The 17,220-nt window shown below is 43.6% G+C and overlaps 1 protein-coding gene and 1 long non-coding RNA gene across 2 annotated transcripts in view; one reads left to right on the top strand and one right to left on the bottom strand.

Moving 5' to 3' along the window:
* FRY (FRY microtubule binding protein) overlaps positions 1 to 17,220 on the bottom strand; it is a 445,796-nt gene that overhangs the window by 377,792 nt on the left and 50,784 nt on the right. The window lies entirely within an intron of this gene.
* Positions 4,799 to 6,892, top strand: LOC122481223. Its single transcript, XR_006296790.1, has 2 exons — positions 4,799 to 6,374; positions 6,603 to 6,892. It is a non-coding gene; the product is annotated as an uncharacterized LOC122481223 (long non-coding RNA).

Here is a 17,220-nt window from a genome sequence, read left to right as displayed (position 1 = left end):
GGTTAAACGGTCTGTTTACGAATAGATGCCAGTATGATTTTCTCACTACCCATTCTTTTGTTTCTTCGGCACTGCTACTTTACGCTCATGTATGCACATGTTTCATTTTAAATTCAACAGGAGGCACACGCTGATCGAATCACCACGCTCTGTGATTCTAAAAGCAGGTTTGGAAATAATTCATTTCTTTAATATCTAGCAGATGAGAACTACTCACCATTTTAACACACGGGACTGTCTCTTGGGAGAGGTCAAAGAGATGCAACCTTGGAAGAATAAGAATGTGCCTTCCTTAAAAAAGCAGAACTAAGTAGAGACTTAAAAATTATTTTCTTAAATTCAGCATGGGAAAAAGAGACTCGCTTTTGAAAAAACACTGATGAGAAGGATACATAGCAACAAATGTTTGACTCTCATCACAGAGCTATGCTGTAGAGCTTCCAATATACGTGTTCAAGACAAGGGAGTGCATTATGTAAAAAGCTTTATTTCATTTTTGAACGGCAGAGCCAAGGGAAAGCCGAGGCATATTGTAACATCCCTCTAGCACCCTCTGGTGTCCTATTCACTGCACGCCTTTTTGAGTTCATTATTTGCTGTTTCGATAGCTATTTGCAAAGGAGCTCTTTGGGAAACCACTAATGTGTCTGCTGGGGAATGCCTCGTCTAAGAAAACCAAATACCTGGATCTTACAACCTGACTGTGTGGTAATTATGCCCACACACAAGGTTTACTTCTCTTTGGGGAGCCAGAGGCGTCATTGCCCTTATTAGAGTCACACAGGTAAGTGGAGTCTGCAAGGGCTCCAAAAGGAAATCTTTGCAATTCTATTCAATGGTCGTTTTGTGGAACATTTCCACAGGAAGCCACAGACGTGAGGTGATCTGAGGGAGAGCTGAATGTCCGGTGGATACCTGCCATATGAAACCCGCTTTATTAAAAAGAAGTTGCATAAATGAGATGGGTGAAGATTTACCACCAAAGATACTTGAGACTTTTTGTGTGTGTGTGGGTCAGAAAGGCATATATGCTCTTTTAAGACGTACAGATTTAGAACTAATTTCAGATTTTGGAGTCAACCTAGCCAGAAGTGTTAAAATAAATTAATAACTGCTACTCAATAAATATTCTAAAGCTAAGCATAAGAGTATGTAAATTATAACTAGGCCTAAGCAAACAAATACACAAACAAAACCAATCTACTCTAATACAATGACTACAAATCTCTGAAGGAAATATACACAAAGGGTTACACGGTTTATATTAAAGTAGTGAAATCGTGTCAGTTTTCCCCTCTCTAATTTCCTTTTTTCTTCCAGTCATCATAGGAAATTACTTTCATAATGGGGGAAAAACTCATGTCAATGAATAAAAGTTCGTAAAGGAGAATGTGCTTGCTCAAGTCTTTCTGAAAATATATGCAAAGACAATGAGGGCAAGGGAGGGGTGTTTTGTCCTATTCCCCAATTCTCCCAGTTGGTAACTATAAATCAAACTTTTACTTATGCTCACTTCACCTACTGCCTTTCGACTCTCTTCCTCACCGAATCCTAAATCCCAAGTGATAGAAGTAGCTGTCCTCATTTCTGGCTACTGCCCCCCAGTCTTCTTCATTGTCATAGTTGAGTAATTGACAATTTATGCAATCTAGTTCAGCTGCTTAGCAACAGAAGGGTGGGGCTCAAAACAGAGGGAAACTACCGGAGTAGCATTCTGCAATTGTGAAACGAGAAAGGGAGAATGGGGAACTGGCTGTAGGCCGTGTAAAACTATTTTCAATATGAAATAAAAGGATTTTCAATACTTTGAATACTAAGTCCCAAAAGGATAAATCAAACAAGAAGTGTTCCATATTCTTTTCATGCAAAGACTGTAATTACAGTCTTAAGGGGGTCATGTGCTTAGAATGCCATAAATAGTGCCTAAATGACAAATAAATATCAAGTTCCTTACCCTTGGATCTCTAAATGGGTCAATGGGCTTTGCCTTAGAAACCTCCTTAGAAAGGGTGTGGCTTAGCTGAGGGTCAGACAAACTTAAGTTCAGACAGGAGCTCTAGCCACGCAGGTGAGAACGTGTGATGTGGTAAATTCTGATCGAGACTGTTCCAGAATCATGCCTGCTGTACTTTTCATTTCATCTCGTATCAGCAAAAAGGAAGGGAAAACTGGGGGAATAAATGAAACATCCCTAGAGGAGTTCTCAGTATTATGAGCTTTCCATTTCTGCCAAACTGCCTGAAGTTTATGGCTAGCATCTCCTCAAATGAATGAGAATCCAGAGGTCATAGGTCATAAAGATCTCATCTCCAAGTCACATTACCTTCCTCCATGCATCTAACTAGAAATCTATCAGATTTACGGTGCCAATATGTTTCTTTTTTGTGGCAGCCTTAATCACAAATGCAGAAGGAAGAGGTTCCAGGTAACTGAACTGGCCAAATGGTGGTAAGTTTTTATTTTATTTTTTTGATTAGTCCTTAGGAATTTAGTTAGATCAGCCAACTTCGCACTATGAAATAAAACAGAAAATGTCACCAATTCTCCACATAGCAGATTGTCCTAAAGGTTAAATTCGTTCATTCATTTGTTTGGAATATGTTTTTTGGGCACCTATTATGTGCACTGTTCCAAGCACGGAAGTTACTGTGGTGAATAATACCACCAAGGCTCCTGCTCTCAGACCTTATGGTACAGTTGTGTGTGTGCCCACACACAAATTAAAGAGTAAAATTTAATAAAGAAGATGTGAAAGAGTAACGAACACCTAGGAGAGAACTGAAGGAGAGGAATGTGACAGTGACTTTAGATTGCTATCATGGGAGGCGAATTAGGCTGAGATATGAATGTTAAGAAGGATCCAGCCACTCGGAGGTAAGAGCTTTCCGCCCAGAAACAGCATCTGCAAAGGCTCTATGGTAGGCCCATATCTACAGTGTTAGAGAAATAAAAAGTAAGCCAGCAAAGTTGGGATATAAAAGAAGGAAGAGAGCTATAAAATGATGTTGGAGAACCAGGCACAGCCCAGATGGGGTGGGGGCTTGGTAAACCAGGGCACAGCCTGGGTTTCATTGCAGGCCAGATGGGATGCCATTGGGGATTACAACTGTGGGAAGGAAGGTGTCATAAATATTATTCATGATTAAAAATTTGTTTTAATGTTTATTTATATTCGAGAGAAAGAGACAGAGCACGAGCTGGAGAGGGGCAGAGAGATGGAGACAGAATCTGAAGCAGGCTGCAGGCTCCGAGCTGTCAGCATAGAGCCTGATACGGGGCTCAAACTCACAAGCAGCGAGACCATGACCTGGGCCGAAGTCAGACACTTAACTGACTGAGCCACCCAGGCGCCCCTATTATTCATGATTTTAAAAGTTCACCGTGGCTGTTGAAGGGAGACATGAGTGGGAGTGGGGAGACAGTTGGGAGGTAGGCGCAAGAGGTGAGGGTCAGAGACACTGGTGGTTTGGATAGGGTGTTGATGAAAATGAGAAGGAATGGATGGTTTGGGTCTGCTTTAGAGGCAAGGGCGACAGTACAGACTGAATGTGGAAGGTGAAGGTAAGAAAATGATCAAAGGCAAGCCCTAGAATATTTGTCTTGATGTTGGACGGTGGTGTTTTCTACCGAGAAGGGAAAAGACGGGGAGGAGCAAGTATATGATAGAAAATCAATTTTTATTTTAGCCACATTAAGTCTGCAGTGCCTCCCAGACCACCTAATGAAGGCACTGAGAATAGGAGTTAAATCTTTTGGGGAGATGTGAAGACCAGAGACATACATAGTTTGGGTATTACCAGTACATGGGATTGGAGATGACCTCAGAGAGCGTAGATAGAAAAGAACAGGGTGCTCGAGACCCAGCGTCTTGGGGCAGTCTACATTAGTGGTTGAGCGAGGGAGGGAGAGCCAGGAAAGAAGATGGAAAAACAGCAGCCAGTGAAGTATGAGAAAATCAGGAGAGTATGGTGTCCAGAGAACAAGCGAAAAAAAGGGAGTAGGTCAACATAGTTAGCTACCACCAGGTGTCTCAGTAAGATGTGGAGAGAATAGTGACCAGGGTGTTAGGCAACATCACTAGGTCAAATGGAGAAGGGTGTCTGCACCAAAACAAAGCAACTGAAGTTTGAGTCCAACGCTGTGAATATCCTACAGTACTTTATAAACTTAATATCTCTCCAAATTATATGAAGCATCTTTTCACTATTTGTAGCTCGTATCTTTTCTTATTTCTGTAACTAAATGACCTAAACAGGTCCCTAAATGTTTTCACCCTTATGAACACACGTTGAATACATTGAAAACTGGCTTCAGCAACATCCATTGCCTTTCTCGTTCCTCCCTACCTTATCATACTGTATGCGAAACCAAGGGTATTCGATGCAGAACAAGAGGTAGAATTAAAATCAATTAACATCTGCCCTTGGTAGAAAGCATTTTTCTGAAAAGAACTTTGAAATCATCGGCTAAAATACACTTTGGTGATTATTTCTGGGTTTCAATGATTCAAATGATACATTGTCCCCATTTTACTATAGAAAAACAGTGTCAGCTTTGTGTAGACTTGTAAGTGAATTGCAGTGATGCAAAAGGGTCCTGTGTGTCCCACCCCAAAATTCTTTTTTTATGAGTTTTTTAATGTTCACTTGTTTTTGACAGACACAGAGAGAGTGCAAGCAGGGGAGGGGTAGGGAGAGAGGGAGACACAGAATCGGAAGCAGGCTCCAGGCTCTGAGCTGTCAGCCCAGAGCCCGACGCGGGGGCCCGAACCCACAAACTGCGAGATCATGACCTGAGCTGAAGTCGGACGCTCAACCGACTGAGCCACCCAGGCGCCCCCAGCCCAAAATTATTACTTTTTCTATTTTTACTTAGAGATTGTCTTCAAGTATTGGACAATCTCCACATTTGAAGCCCGGGAAATTTCCATTTGTGGAGCCCCTAAATTGAGTTGCTGTTGGTAGCTGTCTTTCTGTCCTCTGATCACAAGGAGATGTGCAGGATGAAATGGGTGAAGGGGGTCAAAAAGTACACACTTCCAGTGATAAAATTAGTCCTGGGGAGCAAAATTGGATTGTGTGTTTGGAAGGTGCTAGGAGAGCAAACCGGAAAGGTTCTCATTACAAGAAAAAAAATCGTGGTAACTGTATGCAGTGATGGACGTTAACTAAATTTATCACAGTGATCATATGACTACATGTACATACATGGAATCATGTACACTTGAAACTGTCACGTAAACTTGAAACTTGAAAAGTATTTAGGCACGGAATGAAAGAAAAGAAGACATTCAGGCTTCCCAAGGTACTTGGCTCTGAGAGAGAGTCCGGTCCCGAGCTGTTACTGTTTGTGTGACCGTTGAAATCTCCACCCTGCAGCTATATTCCCAGGCACCCAGTCTAGTCCTCTGCCAACAGCAGCTATGACATCTATACCCCCTTTTTCAGCGGTGAGAGACAGGACCAAAATCTCCCCTTACCGTAATTGATATTCACACAGAGCCACCAAATTTGAGCAGGAACATTAGAAAGAGATGAAAATTCAGTTGGAGATGGAAAAGTAAAAGTTATTTAATAGAGCTCTTCTTGTAGGAAATAATTTTAAAAATGGGATGCCTGGCGAAGACATTAATTAGAACATTTTCCGAAGTTATTCTTCGTGGCTGCGGAGAGGGAGCCATTTTTTTTTTTTTTTTTTTAATCACACTTCTTTGGAAAGCTTACTCTAAAAGCAGCCTTTAACTTTCTATGATGCTTTCAAGTCACATCAGTGGGTAAGGAAGTATGGAATAAAATCGGGTGTATCCTGCGTTTCCTCTAATGGTATTCTCTAACACTAGAAATTCCACATAACTGATATTTCTAACAGAGGCCTTGAAGGAAGACAAGATCCCAATGACAAAAATAGTAATACTTCCAGGGTCCCTGGGTGGCTCAGTCGGTTAGGCATCCAACTCTTAATTTTAGCTCAGGTCATGATCTTGCGTTTTGTGAGACGGAGCTTGGGCTCTGCCCTAACAGCACGGAGCCTGCTTGGGATTCTCGCTCTCCCTCTCTCTCTCTCCGCCCCCCCTCCTTGCACCCTCTTTCTCAACTAACATTTAATTAAAAAAAAAAAAAAAACGAAGATTAACTCTGTAAAAAGATTCCTGATGGATTTATTTCATTTTACCCTGCTTGTTCGAAAAACTAGCAATCGGGAGTTGGAGGACGTGAGGCACGGCTCTCCGGTAGGTAACTGTGTGATCCTGGGAAGGTCTCTGTACCTCAGTTTTCTCATCTGCAAACTGCAGGGCTTGGATTAAAGAAGCTTACAGCTCTAACATTCTGAGATCCTGTATTAACCACAGCATATGACTGACCAGAACAATCTACGTGAGTACCGGGCCAGTACCACAATTCTCTTCCTCCACATGCTCTGGGGCACAGCAATTCCAGTCACACCGCCTAATGTAGTCTAGCTCTGCTTTAAAGTGGAGGCTTGTTAAATTATTCATGTGAATGCTCTTTGGAAAATTATAGACCTCTTTGAGTTTATCCTGTGTTTCCCACTAGACCATCAGTGTCTGAAAGATGTTACTTTCTCTGTTATTCCCTATTCAGTGATCAAGTATCAACTAAGTATTTAATGTACATCCAGGAGCCAAGAGACAATTAGAAACACATAATGCAAATTTGGTTCATGAAGGGTCGATAAAGAAGAAGACGTGAAAAACAGCCAAGATGACACAACTAAAAATCAGCAAAAAGCTGACTTTAAGGACTTTAAGTAACGGACTTTAAGGATTACACAGGCATGTAGTTAAAGTGCAAATGAGGGCAAATGTTTGTTCTATTCATGCTTCGTGCTGTGAGGAGGAAATGTGAAAAATAAAAATGACTCTTCTTGGCTACCTCTTCTTCAGTGCTCTTAATTATGAGAGTCTGTGCATGTGTGACTTTCCAACCATTTCATGGGCGTGAGTTTCTAAAATAATAAATGGAATTTCTTAAGGGCAAGGGTCATTTGTGTGTGTGTGTGAGAGACAGTAATAAGTTGAAAGCAATGAATCTCAGTTTTCTACATAACTTACGGAAAAATCATTTTCCTTAATTTGGAATGAAAACCAAGGTTAAGTGAAATTTCTTAAAAGAGCTGAGAGGAACATTTTTGAGTGTGGAAAGGAAGGTGATTCGGGACAGAAAAAGCCTGAAGATAGGGAGGGATGATTGTTGGGTGAGATTCAGGGGAAAGATGCATTCACTGAAGGGGCTATCTTCTCTTTATTGGTGGTTCAGACCAATTGAGCAAACATTTCTGGAAGATCAGCCATGCTTAGACTCAAAAGTGGGAGGGGTGAGGTGACAGATCAAATACTGTGCGCTCAGAATGATGTGCCTTTTGTGTCCAGTTTCCTCCAGGAGGATGCATTTGGCTGAGGTCCCCCATGGCTCCCAGATCCCCTCTGCGTGTGACCGGTGCATGGTCACAGCACAGCCTGTGGGGTGGTTCTAGAATAATTACTGTGGTTTTATTTGCACCATATGGTATCAGCTTCTAACAGGCCACTCAGTAATGCCTATTTTAGGAAATAAATTTTACCTGCTTATGTCCCTGCAAGAAACAAATTTTGCCAATATGTAATCATCAGTAAATATTTATGCTTAAAAGCAAAGCCTTTGAAGACCACTTCATTTGGATTTTGAGGCTTCCTTGTACTGAGAAAACAGGAAACATGTCAAGAGAGAAGCAGTGATAGAATTAAGTGATAGATCTACAGAAATCAAACTTCTTAAAAATAGGCATAATAATTACATATTAGTCAGAACTGATTTGAGTCTGGACCTAGTTTTAAGTTAAAGAGCTGTCAGGAATGGAGCGGGAGGGGGGTAGAGCTGAGTTAATCACAGGACAAAATGACAAAACACCCAAGCTTTGGGCAGAGAGGAGCCAGGCCTGCTCCAGTAACCCTGGTCACAGGAACCAGACATTCAGATCCTGCAAGATGGCTTCATTCTCTCTAGGGCAGACAGGCACATGGAGAAGGCCCCGCAGCTCTGGGAGCACAGGGCAACAGAGAGGAGAGAGGTCTCCCCCCAACCCCGCTTAAGTTCACAAATTCCCCAAGGAAGGACTCGGTTGCAGCTGATTTGAGTCATGAACTTATCCCTGAATCAATGACTGTGGCTTGGGAGGAATATAATGGCATTGGCTTAGCTTGGAACCTCCATCTCTAGAGGCACACGGCCTGATGAAAACTTTGTTCTGGAAGAACAGTAGGTAGGTAAATGAAGATAAAACAGGAACTATGAAATAGCCATGAGAACTATCATTTATGAAGACTCTACTAGGACTCAGGTGCTTGCACGTATTATCCTGATAAATTATTCCAGCCACCATGTAATGCAGGCATTTTTATGCCTATTTCATAGACTGCAGAAGTGTTAACTATCTTTCCCAAGGTCTTACAACTAGATAAAGGTACAGTGAGATTTGGATCCAGATAGATCTGATTCCAAAGCCCAAGTTTACTCTGCTAGGACATTCTGCCAAAGGAAGGAAGGAAGGAGGGAAGGAAGGAAGGAAGGAAGGAAGGAAGGAAGGAAGGAAGGAAGGAAGGAACACTATATTGACTTTATCTAGATTCAGCAAGGATGGGCAATATGTGGCATATATATTTTTAGTCCCAAATTCTGTACCACCTGGACATTATTAATTGATCACAGACTCTGATTTCTCAGCATGGGACTTTAATCACAGCAGACTGGCACATGAGTTCAAACCTGTTGGTAATAATTACAGCTCAAACAGTCGGTTTCAGGTCTTGGAGGTTCACAGCACACATGCATTCTTCAACTACTAACCACACCGCAGTCATCTTTCTGCAGATTTTTAACATTACAGCACTTGATGACGGAGGTGGAAATAAAGGAAATGTGCAAGACTACAGGCGTCGGCAATACTTTGTATCGAAAAGCATAGATCTATGGGCCTTTGAGACTGCTTGCTGAGATATCAAAGGCAGTCATGGAGTTTTAAAAGAGACGTGGTATAAAAATTAGGCCAATAATTTACCGCAAGGGTGAAATTCTGCTTCATTTCTCCATCCGCTGAGCCTCAAGGAGTTCTTACTTGAGGAAGTATGAGATTAACATCTGGTTGAGGCATAAAGGCAAGGAAGGAGTTAAACAACAGAGGAGGGTTAAGAATAATGTCCTACAAGGAAAGGCACTCTTTCAACCTTGATGGGAGACAGAAAGTGAAAAAAAGCGAAGAGCTGGCAATATATTTTCAGCAGCCTGAAAAAAAACACCCTGAGGCCACTAAACCAATCCAGAATATTAAAATTTTAAAATGCTACTGGAAACAAGATTAGCATTACTTTCCTTATATGGATCCAAGTCTAATGGATATGTTTATTTAACAATAAATATAAATTCTGGCCCCATGTGACCAGGGTTTTAAAATAAGTCAGGACAAAATGAGGAAATGAACAAAAATAAATGTAATAAAATATGCCTACCTCTCTTTTTTTTTTTTTTTTGGTGCATTTTGCTTGATTTTTATGGAAACCCGTTTTGCTGCCAGAATCATGTTTCTGTTTGACACAGGTCAGTTTTTTATATTCTCACAGAATTGTGGCATGCAATAGAGAGATGGGAAATAAATTCGGGAATTAGAACTTCTATAAGTCAAATGGAATTCCTATGTTTCTGAAAAGTCTTTGCAATACTATTGTACCAAAACTATCTAGTTAATAAATATCTATTCAACCTCTTTGTCATTTTCATTATGAATTTCTTCCTCTGGATGTTACAATGCCTGTTTTGTTGGAGCATTTAAACTTCACTTATTTGACAAGCACAGTTTTTTGCTAACATAGAAAATTCAGATTCACCAGGGCATACCTTTGGTGCTCCAACCACTTTCTCCTTCTTCTTTCTACATTGCTCACATGTGCCTAGGCTTCCATCGCCTGGCTACTGGCTGGCAACTCTGCCCCTTCATCTGTATCACTAAATCCTCGCTCACAGCTCTCTGGCACAAGTGCAGCCACACCACTGGTAACATGAACTTGGAAGCGAACGGCATAATCTCAAGACTCTCAGAATCCAGATCTCAAAAGACAAAGGAAAGAGAAGACGTGACTGCGAACGAGAGAACAAGAGATGACAGCATAAGAAGGACTCAGGTTGGCTTTGAAGAGGGAGGAAGGAGCCATAAGCCAAGGACAGCTAGCAGCACCTGGGGGGTGGAGGGGGCAGGGAAACAGATTCTCCCCTAGAGTTTCCAGAAAGGAATGATATCCTCGATCCTAGCTCAGTGAGATCCACGTTGGACTTCTGATCTAGAGAACTGTACGAAAATAAATTTGTGTTGTTTGGGGCCACGAAGTTGGTGGGTTTCTTTGCTGTAGCATCAGCAGGAAACAAAAATCTCTCTTCCCTGAGATGTCCACCTTTCAGGACAAGTCATGCGTCTGGTCATCTTAAGTTAAGACTACAATCAAACCTCACCATGATCTGTTCATTATAGGATTTCACGAAGTATGGGACTCTCCTAAACAAAAACATAAACCCCAGAGTCAGGGTTGCAGAGAATCTTTATCATATCATATTAAATTAATTTTCTTTAATTTTTTTAAATGTTTATTTCTGAGACACACAGAGAGAGAGAGAGAGAGAGAGAGAGCGAGCAGAGAGAAAGAGAGAGGGAGACACAGAATCTGAAACAGGCTCCAGGCTCTGAGCTGTCAGCACAGAGCCTGACGCGGGGCTCGAACTCATGGACTGTGAGATCATGACCTGAGCCAAAGTCAGACACTCAACCGACTGAGCCAACCAGGCGCCCCAAATTAACTTTCTTACTTAATAATGATTTCTTACTCTCTTTGTTAAAGGCCTCTAAGGAACTTACTCCTATTGTCCACCCAAATTTATTTCACATCCTTCATTTCACTGCCCTCTGGTCCAGTGCCTCTGATCAGTCTTGTCAAGGTCCTGTCTGCCTCTCTGCATTGTTATTCATGGATCCCTGGGCCTAAGGCACTTCCCTCCCGATGCCAACTAATCTGCCAAACCAGAATATTAAGATTTTAAAACACCAGTGGAACCAAGATTAGCGTTATTTTCCCAATTCCTCATTATTTGCTTCATTTACAGTTTGAGCCCGCACCCTCATGACCGTCAACATTTCCCTGAGACTTTCCTTTCCTGCAGGAAGTGGTGTAACCAACCAGTAGTATCTCTGAACACGGAGATACTATTACAGACACAGGTAACAAATGCAGTGAGAAGAGGAGAGGCTGTGAGGTGTTGTGTGGCATCATTCTCTCTTTAAAAGGCAGGGCTGGGGCGCCTGGGTGGCTCCGTCGGTTAAGCACCCGACTTCAGCTCAGGTCATGATCTCGCAGTCTGTGAGTTCAAGCCCCGCTTCGGGCTCTGTGCTGACAGCTCAGAGCCTGGAGCCTGTTTCAGATTCTGTCTCCTCTCTCTCTCTGCCCATCCCCTATTCATGCTCTGTCCCTCTCTGTCTCAAAAATAAATAAACGTTAAAAAAAAAAAAGGCAGGGCAGAACCCAGAGCCCCTTTTTTTCTCTCGTCGCACTGCCTTCTGAGTTCCCAGAGTCATTTGAGTTTATAACTGGCTGCATCCAAGCCATCTATCTCGGGCTGCAAGCCCCCGGGGAAAGGAAAGAGACTTTATCTTTCTTGGACTCGTTTCCGTGTTGTACCAATTACGGTGCCTTCCACAGTGTTAATAAGTTCCATCATTTGGTTCCAACATCTATAAAGTGGGTGTCATCTTTGTGTTTCAGTGGCAACACAGTTTCTGTTTTAGAGTAACAGAAGCAGGCTACCTCGCTTCTGTTCCCAGTTGTGCTACTTTCTATGTGCAGGCGTTTGGGCAAGATACTGAGCCTCTCCCCGGCTTGCGTTCCTTCACTGACAACAAGAGGACCTCATTTAGGGCTTTTCGGAGGACTGAATGAATTCATGTACGGAGAACCCTCGTAAGTGTTTCATTATCATTCAAGTTTTCATAAAGATCTCACGGGGTGCCTGCGTGGCTCGGTTGGTTAGGTGCCCAGACTCCTGGTTCTCAGCTCAGGTCATGATCTTACAGTTCATGGGATCTAGCCCCCCATCGGGCCGTGCCCTGACAGCGCAGAGCCTGGTTGGGATTTCCTCTCCCTCCCTCCCTCCCTCCCTCCCTCCCTCCCTCCCTCCCTCTCTGTCTCTCTCTGTCTCTCCCCCCCACCCCTGCCCCTCCACCTCTCACATGCTCACACTCTCTCTCTCTCTGAAAATAAACAAATAAACATTAAAAAACAAAAAGAGCTTCCCACCAGAGCATTCCACATTCCATCTCCATGGGGCGCAGCAGGGGACAGAGCCTGGGTTTGGTGGAAACTTCACCACTCATTAGCCTTATGGCCTTGGGCAAGTGGCTTCATCACTTTGGACTCATTGTCTATACAGTAAGAGGAGCGCTTTCAAAAACTAATTCCAAGGATTACGTGATGCAAGTTGCGGAGAGGGCCAGTAGCAGCGTCTGGCGCATTAGTAAACACTAAGCATGCACTTTAACTAGCCATCAACAAATCCCCTTCGTGGAGCATGTGGCATGGCACGCGAGTTGTTTTCTCTCCATCCACGGAGAGAGGAGGCCTTGGGCGGCTCAGTTCTCTCCACTGCTCAGGTGCTTGTGCAGGGGTGGAAGCTGTCAGTCTTGGGGTTCTGGCCCCGCAATAAGCACTTCCATCACGTGAGCCCCCAGAAGCCGCTAAGGAGCCGTGGGTGGCATCCGTGCTGAGTATCATTAAGCAATTCCCAACCTTCCAGTTTCCAAGGACGGCAGGGGCCCCCACTCGTTAAGCCCTGGGCCGCACACCCCAGCGGGCAAAGCTTCGACGGTGAGTCCTGCCGTCTGCCTCAATGCGGGAAATCTGCCCCAGCGGTCGGATTCCAGCCTCTTCTCTGCAGGCGGCTCCAGCAGGCACTGTCAGTAAGCAGGACTATCACCCATCAACTCCCCGACGACCTTCTCCGCAGCGAGGGCGCCACTGCTGGCTCGGCCCCCAGACTCCTGGGCCGGCAGCTGTCTCCCGTGAACTTCCTCCCTGCGGCTCCCGCCACCATCTACCGCGAGCCACAGCAGGAAGCCCGAGAAACATCGCTGTACTTGAAAAGGATGTGCTCTCACCCACGCGCGCGTTCAGGTCACCGTGCTGGGACAGGGCTGACAACCAATTTATATGCTAAGTACAAGGTGAAGACATGAGGCAGTGCGGAGAGGAAATGAGCTGACTGGGAAGTGGTCTGCCTGGAGTGCCTGGAGGTCCCCCTGGGCAGGGGGCCCTCACTTAGCCTCGCTAACCGAGCAAACGCTGCCAAATGATGGGAAAGAGGGTCTGGACCACATGCTAAAATAGAGACAGAATGTTAAGGGAGAAATTGTGTCTTTCTGAACCTACTCCTTGACTGCACTGTCATCTTTCACATAGAAATGTACTGAGCCATAAAATTCTGCACAGGAACAAACTGGCCTCACGTGACCACTTCCACCTGCAACGTTTTGCCATTCTCTCCACTGACGGATTTCCATCTAGGTTGTTGGTCCGACACGCTCCAAAGCCTCGGGGTGGTGAGCTGAATAATGGCCCCTCAGAGATACCTGCATCCTGACCCCAGGAACCCGTGTGGTTATGTTACATTGCGTGGCAAAAGGGACTCTGCAGATGGGATTGAGGCAAAGGTCTTGAGATGGAGAGAATATCTTGAACTTTCTGGGTGGGCCCTAAGTACAATCACAAGAGTCCCTAGAAGAAGGAGACAGGGAGATTGGAGTCTGAGAGGGAGATGTGACCATGGAAGCAGAGGTCACAGTGTGCAGGGCCGTGAGCCAAGAAATGCAGCCTCTGGAAGCCGGAAAAGGCAAAGAAAGGATTTTCTTCTAGATTCTCCAGAAGGAATGCAGCCATGCCGACCCATTTTAGACTTCTGATCTCCAGACACGGAAGACAATAGAGCTGTGTTGCCATAAGCCACTAAATTTGTGGCAATTTGTTGCATCAGCCTTAGGAAACCGATACATTCCGAGTAGGGGATGCAGGACCTCCCCTACTGTCTGTACAAAGCAAGCCATAAATGGGCAAGACGTCAAAATAGTATACGTTGTTTACCAGTTCCTAATCATCTGCATTACACATAAAACAAATAAAAGTAATGATAGCCAGGGTAAAGATTTAAACTCTCCAGTATTTGTTTTTAAGGTACTAAAAAAAAAAATAATTTCTGGTCATAGGCGTCAGTGGGTTAAAGCCTATAATTTTTCTGCTTGTTATGAGTTTCCTCCACTTTATGTTTCTTTATTTATACCATTCTCCTTCTACTCACAAGGTCAAAGCTTGTGGTCTAAATTGATCGCTTTTTCTTGTCTCAGAGACTTGCCCAGTCAGGAGAAAAGCCCTGCTGTGGTTTTTTAGCTCCCAGAAACCCCATGGGGCTACTTAGTTAGGCAGCTATGAAGTCTGCTTTATTCTGAGGGTGGAGTCCTGTTTTGAGGATGGGAAAAAAGTTCTTACTCCCAGGGCTGTTGAGTAAACCCAGACAGCCCCGCTTCCGTCTGTGCCTGGGGCACTGTTCTTACCACAACAGTCAGAGTCCCACAGTGGGGCATCTAGGGTCTGCAGGGGGCTGTGGTCAAGGACCAGGAGCCTGGGGTGGGGTGGCAGTTGGGGGGCTTGTCCAGTTGACAGTCATTTCAGATGTGTCCCTTCTTCTGAACGAAGGCACGTTCTGAAGGGAAGGTCCCAGGCTCCTCTCACAACAAGCCTGTCACTTGTCATTCTACGAGGCTGGTTATCTTCTGATGTTCCTCCAGTCAAAATTAGACAAAGGCACTTTTTCTTCAAGCTTGGCACGAAACCCCACTTAAACCTTTACTTGAGTGAGTGCGAACCACTCTCCCTGACTTGAACACCCCTTCCTCTAGCCCGTCTTTTAAGAACCCAATCTTTGAGAATATTTCAGAGAGGGCTCTCCCACTCCTAAACGCCCCTCACATTTGTCTTTCTAGTTTTCTGTTAAAGTCCCAACTTAAAACAAGGTCACAGTCTAAGTCTATAGGTGAGCCTAGTATTTTGAACTCAGAAAACTCTTCCCCACAGATGTAACTATAGCAACAACAAGGAACCAGGGTGGCCACAGAGAGCCATGGAGGCCATTCACTATGTGGCTTCAGGCACTTGTCTGTGCAAGGCCCGTTGCCAACATTTACGAACTGTATGCCGCGTGCAAGACACCACGCTGTGCATCGTGAGGATCAGTTCATTCCTTCATTACCCACAAAATCTTATTATTTGCATTTTACAGAAGGGGGCACTGGGGTTTTGAGATATAAACTGTGAAACGTTACAGTCAGTAAGCTGGGATCCGACTCAAACCCAGGCCTGTTTCAATGAAGATATGAGATATTTGTAACAAAGCCAGCAAAACACAGGGGCACCTGGGTGGCTCAGTCGGTTGGGCATCGGACTTCAGCTCAGGTCATGATCTCACGGTCTGTGAGTTCGAGCCCCGCGTCAGGCTCTGTGCTGACAGCTCTGAGCCTGGAGCCTGCTTCGGATTCTGTGTCCCTCTCTTGCTCTGCTCCTCCCCTGCTCATTCCCTCCCTCTCTCTCTCTCTCTCTCTCTCTCAAGAATAAATAAAACATAAAAGTTTTCTTTTTTTTAAGCCAGTAAAACACTAGGAAGTGATGCTGTTGCAAATAAAGCATAAATAATAAAACTGGAATGAGAAGTTGCATTTGTTGGGTTACACATTTTGTTGGAGTTCAAGGTAAAAGAGTTGTTGTAGATAAGATGCCCCACCCCACTCCCCACCTCTACCAATAGAGAGGATTTGTCTCCAAATACGGAGAGATTGATACTGGGGTCCTAATTTGTTTCCCTTTTTTTTTTTTTTTTAATTTTTTTTTTCAACATTTATTTATTTTTGGGACAGAGAGAGACAGAGCATGAATGGGGGAGGGGCAGAGAGAGAGGGAGACACAGAATCGGAAACAGGCTCCAGGCTCTGAGCCATCAGCCCAGAGCCTGACGTGGGGCTCGAACTCACGGACTGCGAGATCGTGACCTGGCTGAAGTCGGACGCTTAACCGACTGCACCACCCAGGCGCCCCATGGGGTCCTAATTTGTATGCCTGCTCTAGAACAGTTAAAGATGAGAATGAGTGGGAAAAATAAAATACAGTACTCTCTAAATGAGTTTCTCAAACTAGCCATCGAGAAATCCTAAATACTTCCAAAACCCTGCTTAAAGATGCACATCATTACTTAAACTCAGTTCTACCACCCCATGAATTATTTGACCTTTTGAATAACTGTAATAAATACAGCAATAATGATAAAGGTGACAACTGAGCATAAAATAGTATCATAGTAAGTATAATTTCATATATAAGGAAGCTTAATCTGTACAGTAAGAAGGTACATACATTACAGGGGTAACTGGTTGATGAGATATGGTGCCCATTATTTGAAAAATATTGGGTATTAAGACCTTGCTTAAAAATGCGAAATCCTTTGTTCTAATTGTCGTTTCTGGGACAATCACATTTAACATGCTTCATTTTAATTTTTTTTCCTACAAATGTAACTTGCTATAACTTTGAGTGCCCCTGGAAGTGAATTTTTGTGGATGCAAATGCCAATAAAAAGTGGTATCTCTTCTTGATTTTTATATTTTCTGGAGATGTTTTCATTTGCCACTCACTTTCCTAATACTTTCTGACATGTTATAACTGTATACCTTACTTCACTATGATTTTGAAATTCATATGCTTTTCTCCTCCACTCTGACCCAACTATTAGATTGTGAGTTTGTCAAGTTTCTCAAGGACGCATTATTCATCTTCTGTGAAGTTATTCACTAAATGTTAAGTCTTCTATGTAATGAGCACTATACTGGGATCAATAGCCCATGCCCTAGTACAGTTCTTGGCTTACAACCAAGTGTGTTAAAAGAAACACACTTACTAAATATATGGGTATTGCTTAACATGAAAAACTCAACAAAAATTAGAAAGATTTGGACACTCATGAAAATTAGTAGAAATGGGGATTTTGATAATGGGGGCGGCTAAATGGGGAGAATCCCATTAAATAAATGGGGATTTTGATGTATGAGGGCAGGGGGTAGGTGGGAAACCTCTGTACCTTCTCAGTTTTGCTGTGA

The sequence above is a fragment of the Prionailurus bengalensis genome, chromosome A1 (assembly GCF_016509475.1).
Source record: "Prionailurus bengalensis isolate Pbe53 chromosome A1, Fcat_Pben_1.1_paternal_pri, whole genome shotgun sequence".
NCBI lineage: Eukaryota > Metazoa > Chordata > Mammalia > Carnivora > Felidae > Prionailurus > Prionailurus bengalensis.
The sequence above is the reverse complement of the archived record's forward strand: the minus strand, read 5'-3'. Positions and strand labels throughout refer to the sequence as shown.